Raw genomic sequence first — 7,858 nt, 5'->3', positions numbered from 1 at the left:
ACTGATAACACGGTTTTGAAATCACAAATTCAAATCAAATCTGGTTTTCATTGATTAGAATTTATCTGAATCCAAAAGATCCAGTAGATCGCGAGTCAATCCTTCAGTTTGAGAAATGAGAGAAGAATGTGGGTCATTGTGGGCCAGCGCTCAAACTCCGAAATGGGCTTCTTAACTTGGATTTCTTGAAGTTCGAAATTTTCTAGGGTTTTTAATACTTCTTAGGATTCTGAGGTTTTCTTAGGTTTCTGGGTTTCTGAGATTCGTAGATTTCTTCGGCTTCTTAGGTTCATTGTGTTTTCTTAGGTTTCTTGGGTTCTTATGTTTTTGGGTATTTAGGTTTCCTAAGTTTCGTGGGTTTCTTAGGCTTCTCAGTTTGCCTACTCGTAAAGACACTTAAGTGGGCCACTATGATAAGTGAATGGGCGACATACACTTAAGTGGGCCAGCTTCAATTATTTTTTCCCGAGCCATATGGCTGTCGGCTTTTTGTTTTAGCAGATTGAGGAAAGTTTGCCCTTTGCAGAGTACTTGGAATTTTTGAAACCGGATCACCCATTTTCGAGTTATTTGCGTTGTAAAACACCGATGACGAAAGCACTTAAGCCACGCCACGCGAGCCACTGCACTACAGCAAAATGACTTTTGTAACCGCCACACATGTGCGGCTGCACCTCTTCTTTATCGCATGGTTCGCATCACGCTTCAGCACCTATGCACTACAGTAAAATCACTGCATTCACCGCAATACGCGTGCAGAGGCGTCCTGGGATAAAGAAGTGCTGCAGCCGCACATGTGTGGCGATTACAAAAGCCATTTTGCTGTAGTGCAATGGCTCGCGTGGCGTGGCTTAAGTGCTTTCGTCATCGGTTTTTTACAACGCAAATAACTCGAAAACCTGTGATCCGATTTTAAAAATTCCAAGTACTCTGAAAAGAGCAAACTTTTCTGAATCTGCTAAAACAAAAAGGCGACAGCCATACGTCTTGGGAATAAAATAATTGAAGCTGGCCCACTTAAGTGTATGTCGTCCATTCACTTATCATAGTGGCCCACTTAAGTGTCTTTACGGGTAGGTTTTTTAACTCGGGTTAAGAAATCCATGGCCAAGTTGCGAAGTCCAAGTTATGCAGTCTAAGCCGAAGTTAAGAAGTCATGGTTAAATATGGATCAAGGCCAAGTTTTGGTAGTCCAGTTCAGTCCCGAGTCCCGTTTCGAACGTTTATCACAGTGTGATGTATCACTTGTGTGCATTAGTGAACATCTGTACACCGCCCCAAACATAAGAAAAGAGAGGAGGAGAAAATGCGCCGGCCCTAACGGCATCCCGCATAAACTCTTGCAGGAGATTTACCCGTTACTGGTGGAGCCTATGACTCATCTGATTAATCAGTGCTTTATAAAAAAAGTATTTCCGGACATTTTTAAAAAAGCCGAAGTAATCGCCCTGCCGAAGTGCGGTCAGCCGAAATCGGTAGATCAATTGCGGCCGATATCGTTGATGTGCAACCTGTCGAAAGTGTTTGAAAAAGCTGCGCAATCGCAGATTGTTAAATTTTTAAAAAATCATGACATTCTTTCTCAATGCCAGTCTGGGTTTCGTAACGATCATTCGTGTGAAACTTTGCTCCTTAAAGTGACCGAAGCATGGAAAAAGCCTGTTGACAACAAAAAGGCGGTGGCTTGTGTATTCCTTGATTTAAAAAGTGCTTTTCCTTCAGTGTGTCATAATTTATTGTTGATTAAACTTCGCAATCTTGGTTTCAACAATGATGCACTTGAATGGTTGCACTCGTATCTTACTGGCAGAATGCAACGGGTGCGAATCGGTGAACGGCTGTCTTTATGGGAACGTGTGTGCGCAGGTGTGCCGCAGGGTTCTATTCTCGGTCCCTTGCTGTTTATCATTTACCTAAACGAATTGTTGAAGATCGATTTTGGTTGTCCTGATGTGCAGTTAGAAAGTTTTGCTGATGACACAATCTGCTACGCAAAAGCAGACACGAAGTCAGAAGCAGCAAACAAAATAACTGCAGTACTTCCAGTAATTTGCGATACTTAATTAATTCAATTAAATTAATTAATTTATTTAATTTAATTAACTTGATTTAAATCGTTTGGTTGTCAACGAAAAAAAGTCCAAGTTGCTTTTGATTTCCTCCGCGTACAGCCGAGATAAGAGTGTCACATCGGTTGATTTGAACGGGCATAAGTTAGAACCGGAAGAATCAGTGAAATACCTGGGGGGGGATAATTGACGAGCATTTGAAATGGACCGACCAAATTAAAAAGGTCCAAAAAAGTGCTTATCATGGATTCGCCTTGATAAACAGTGTAAAGGACGCCCTGCCAGTAGCCCAACGCCTTGGACTTTACCACGCATTTGTCCAGACACATCTGGACCGTTGCTCTATTGTATGGAGCGGTGCGCCTGTGTCCACGCTGGAACCATTGGCAATCGTCCAAAGAAAAGCCGTTCGAGCTATCGCCAATTATGGGGGAACATCGGCCAATCAACTAATGGAACAGTACGGTATTACGCCATTGTTTAAACGATGGAAACACCAGGAAGCAACTTGGCTTTACAAAATTCTGCATCCCGAAAAGTTCCAGCTTCCCCGCTATCTCACCGAGATGATCGTAGTGAGGCAGTCGTCCAAACCGTATGGCCTTCGAAATGGAAACCGCACGTTCATCGAAGCGGAAGGATCTACACGAACCGGAAAATCTACGCTGGCTTGGAGGCTGAACAATGTTAGGAGCCAGCTAATTGAGGCCGGGAGTGACATTCTCACTAGCAGTTCTCTTGCTGTTTTTCGTAATGCATTGAGGCTTGTTAGCATTGCTTAACTGATGACCTTTGTTCTCTGCATACTGTTTTTCGAGTGGCTTTTGCTGAAATTTCATGAACCTGATTTTTATTACTGTTTTAGCCAGGTTTAGATTCCCACGCTAGATTTCGATCCTAGCATTTAATGGGTTACCTGCCTACATTTACAATAAACAATAAATAAATATAAGAATATCCTGCACTCCCGCCATATGTTGTCTCACAACACGAAAGACGAGCTGTGGGACGAACACTTCGATATCGCCAATGCTCACAATAGAGCGGCTGTCTAGTTTCAAAAGATAGTCCAGCTTCAGCTAGCCGCAGAAAATTGAAACGGTAGATGCGTACTGCGGAGGATGTAACAAAGTTTCTGTGGTCACCTTTCGGGCGTTCCTCTTAGCGAGGCTAAGTTATGCACGACAGAGGAGTATATTCATTTAAATATAATGGAAACTTTAACCATACGGACATCGCGATGTTCGATTTTGGCAGGACCACTCTTCTAAACAATTGCTAAAAGCAAATAGCCGCATTTGTTATTTTTAGTTGAATGAGTGGCCCAGATACCTTCACTGGTCAGCGAGCGAAATCGCTAACTGAATGAGTGAGTTACCTTGCTACCGCTGCCTTCTAGTGAGCAAAATCGCTAATTGAGTGAGTGAATTACCGAGCTGCCACTACTGTCCAGTGAGCAAAATCGCTAATTGACAGTGAGTGACCGAGCTACCACCACTATCTAGTGCTCAAAACGCTACGTAAATGTGTAAACGAGCTATTCATTGATTCGGGCCCTGGATTACAAGAAACGCGGAGGCGAAGCCGCATCTGTTTCTTCTAAGCTAATGCTAACTCTAGCTAGCTTCTAAGACCAATCTAACGTTGCTTTCAGTGTACGGAGCCCGTTAGGTGAACAAGTAACCGAGCCAACGCTACTGTCCAGTGTAACGACTGACCGAGCTATCACAACAGTCTAGTGCAGGTGCAGAGAGCCCGTCAGGTGAATGGGTGACCAAGCTACCACTACTGTTCTGTGCACGGAGCCCACTAGGTGAGCTAGTTACTGAGCTATCACTCCTTTCTAGTGGACAGAGCTCATTAGTTGGGCGGGTGACCGAAATACCTGTAATGTCTCGTGTACGGAGCCCGGAGCACACTCGCGCACGAAAACCCCTTTGAAAGTGAAATCCCATATTACACTCCGGGAAAAAAATAAAAATGTGCGCCTTTAGTCCGCTGAATAAACGGGGTTCAAAATTCATCTAATAGAAAGGGGTCCCTGTAGTAAAACAGGTAGTACGAGTACTTCCGTAACGAATTTCCGTAATTACTCGTACTTCCGTAACGAATTTCCGTAACGGACAGAAATCAAAGAATGCATTGGTGTTGAATTAAGAGGACCTTCGCTTCGTTCCGGTCGATTATTTAAATCTTAATTTAAATTTAAATGTACATTTTAGTTACAATTTTTTACATACCGTAAAATCCGATATTAACGCCCTGGGCCTTTAGTGTTTCGAGAGCTTCGGGAGAGGGCGCTTGAAACCGCAGGGGGGCGTTTATCACGGGGGCGGGGGCGTTAATATAGGATTTTACGGTAATTACTACTTATGGAAACTTAGTTCACTTACTCACTTAAACCATAATTTTTCAACGAGAATACAGTTAAGTACCTGCAGCAAGTATTGCGAAATTTGCTGTATCCAGGAATGGTCACTTTTGAGCAGGGTCTAATGCGAACACACTTGATGGCCGCTTTTAAAGCATGCAACTGACAACAGCGACCATTCCCACTTGCATCAGGCCGTATAGGGAATACTCTAAGCCGTAAAAAAAAGTATCTGTAACTAGTTCTAGATTATGAAACATGAAAAAATATGTCAGAAATCGATCGAAACACCTGTTGTGGTTGAAAAAGACCGGAAAACTATAAATGTTACGACAAAACTCGAAAATCAGAAAATCATAAAATCGAGAAAGCCGTGCACACAGCCAACACCCGTGCGGACCCAAAAAGGTCCCCCGTGCACACAGCCAACGCCGGTGTCCGAACTCCGTGCACGCAGCCCATACCCGTGCAAGCACTCGTGCACGCAGCCACACCCGTGTTTTGGTTAACTGATCTGGGAATTAAGAAGTAGATGGGAAACTAATGAAAACATTTCTCCGCTCTAAGGCGCAAAATTTCGCATTTCAAGTTTAAGGTCATCTCTGCAGTCGATTGATGCGATAGGGAAATTTTCCAGTAGACAATATCGTCATCTGTGAACTTTGATATATTGTAGAGTTTTATGCTTTGTCCATAAAACCTATGCTTTACCTGCAGACTGCAGTCACGAAATTTAATTTTTGCACTAGGTTATGATTTGTCCATCGCACTATTTATTCCGCGCAATTTGCGCGGGGTCCGCTAGTTGCGCGGAATAATCAATGCGATGGTCAAATCTTGAATACATATTCCAAAACCTTGAATACATATTCCAAGTTGCCCCGTTTGCCTTTCTCGAACACCATCTTGCCTTATCTACTGAAAACCTAGAAAATTTGCCTTAAATCGCATGCAGTTCTGCAAGAAAGGCAATCGCACCCGCCCGGGAAGGCGCTTTACAGCGTAGTAAGGCGAAAACTGAATAAACTACTGCAGGGGTCAGGCACGTTTGTGACCGGCAAAAATGTCCCCCCTGTCCCCCCGGACATTTTTGCCGTGTCCCCCCTGCCACCATCTCCAAAACCGTAACCCTTTGGCCAGAATGGTGACATGGGGGACCTACAACGGAAAGCTGATTTTCAGGTCAATCGGTGACCTTTGAAAAGCTGCCACCAGCGTTACCACAGCGTTACCTGTCTAAAACAACTGAGGGACACTGGTTACCGTAGGGACATTATTGCCATAACAAACTTCCAGGTCTCCGGCATGGGGGACATTATTGCCGGAATGAAACTACTGGTGTCCGTCATGGGGACATTATTGCCGGAATGAAATTACTGGTGTCCGTCATGGGGGACATTATTTTGACCAACTTTAATGTCAACAGGGATGTCTATTGCATATGCGGGAAGATGGAGGTGCCAGACTAAAGAAAAGAAGCCTTACAAAGCTATGGCCAAAAAAGTTATGCTTGCTTTTAAATTTTGTTGGAGCATAACATCTGGGGTTTATTCTGTAAATAAACAAGCTAGAGTCGGCATCTGGTAAACTTTGAACAAGTTTTTGTCACAAACGAAAATTTCTAATGTTTCGTCGCTGCTTGGCGGGCGTGCAAGTGAGGTCACCGTAAAATTATTCGACAGTGCCAAATTCAAATTGTAAAGGTCACACAAGAGTTGGGCGCATGGTGTGTTCTCAGGTGTATTACGTTGCACGCCTAGTTGGGACAGTCTTATCACTTTTGGGCTAGAGTGACAACGGAATTTTTGTCAAATTTTAAGTGGAAGGAAGGATTTTACGGTAGATGGGTCCGGTTGCATTTTTAAAGGGTCTGCTCTGATTGTGATCTCACTGCAATTTGAAACGTGGTCTCAGCATCAAATCTTTAAGTGCAATAGGTGCTGGTCCACTGCTGGACACATACTCTGTAGGACAAACAAGTAAAAGTTAAATAATTATTTATTTGTTGACGACTGGCCTACAGTAATTTATTGTAAAAACGGCACCAACCTGGCTGCATATTGTACTAATTTAAAAAGTCCGGGGGCCCTTTAAATTAGTACAATATTAAATAGATTCACTGTTTTCAAATTACAATTTATGTTTATTTAGATAATGCAGCAGTATAATAATTTTCTCGGGCGTCGATTTAAGTACATCAGGCATTCCAGCCGGTAGTGCTCGACGTGACCGATCAGTGCTCGCTGTGATAACGGAGTCCAGGGTGCTTCACACAAACCTTAGGTTCGAAAGTTGAAGATTCATAAATTAGAGCAGTGCCGTTACCTCAAATATGATCTATTAGGCAAGAGGTAAAATTTTTCTCTCCCATTTCTACTTATTAACGAATGAGAAAATCTCATTCCAGCTACCTGACGTCAAACTTTGCCAATAAGGCCCTCATGCCGGACACCAGTAATTTCATTCCGGCAATAATGTCCCCCATGCCGGACACCAATAATTTCATTCCGGCAATAATGTCCCCCATGCCGGACACCAGTAATTTCATTCCGGCAATAATGTCCCCCATGGCGGACACCAATAAATGCATTCCGGCAATAATGTCCCCCATGCCGGACACCAATAATTTCATTCCGGCAATAATGTCCCCCATGCCGGACACCAGTAATTTCATTCCGGCAATAATGTCCCCCATGCCGGACACCAATAATTTTACCAAAAAACTGAATCCTCCGCAAATAATTAACACAAATACGTACCTCACTAGTTAGACCGATGCATGCATCAAAGTAATTATACCTTCTTGCCAATTTCCTTTTGAGAATTCAAGAAATGCATTTTCGTACTGGTTTTGTTCATGACACATAGAATTTTTGAAGATAAAACAACGAGGACCGTACGTTGGGAAAACTCAACCATTGACTCCGTTGCAAATTCTTATGTTATCCACCGTATATAACATCAGCCTAGTATCTCGCCGGAGGCACCGCCCATACACACTGTATCACGAGTGTGACCGTCCAAAACGTTATTCCGCCTCGTCCAAAAGGTCATTGTAGGCACAGAATGTCCGGCGGACATTTTGGCGCTTATACCGTCGAAAATGTCCGGGAGACGCTAAAACGTTCGCTGTAAATTTGCTCAGCCAGTTTTTTTTTGCTTTTTCGATCTGGCACCCTTATATTAAGTGTAAATTCGTTTATTATTATTATTATTGTTTATTGCACCACAGGCAGGTAACCCATTAAGGGCTTAGGATCGAAATCTAGCTTGGGAATTTTAACCTGGCTAAATAACGGGCATCGAAATGAAATTAAAGCAAAAGCCACTAATAAAAGAGAAGAACTTAGAAACTGAAGACATCAAGTTTTTCGTAATTTACTGCATTACGAAAAACAGCAAGCGAACTGCTACTAAG

Source organism: Paramacrobiotus metropolitanus, unplaced genomic scaffold (assembly GCF_019649055.1).
Source record: "Paramacrobiotus metropolitanus isolate TYO unplaced genomic scaffold, Prichtersi_v1.0 Parri_scaffold0000001, whole genome shotgun sequence".
Lineage (NCBI taxonomy): Eukaryota > Metazoa > Tardigrada > Eutardigrada > Parachela > Macrobiotidae > Paramacrobiotus > Paramacrobiotus metropolitanus.
The sequence above is the reverse complement of the archived record's forward strand: the minus strand, read 5'-3'. Positions refer to the sequence as shown.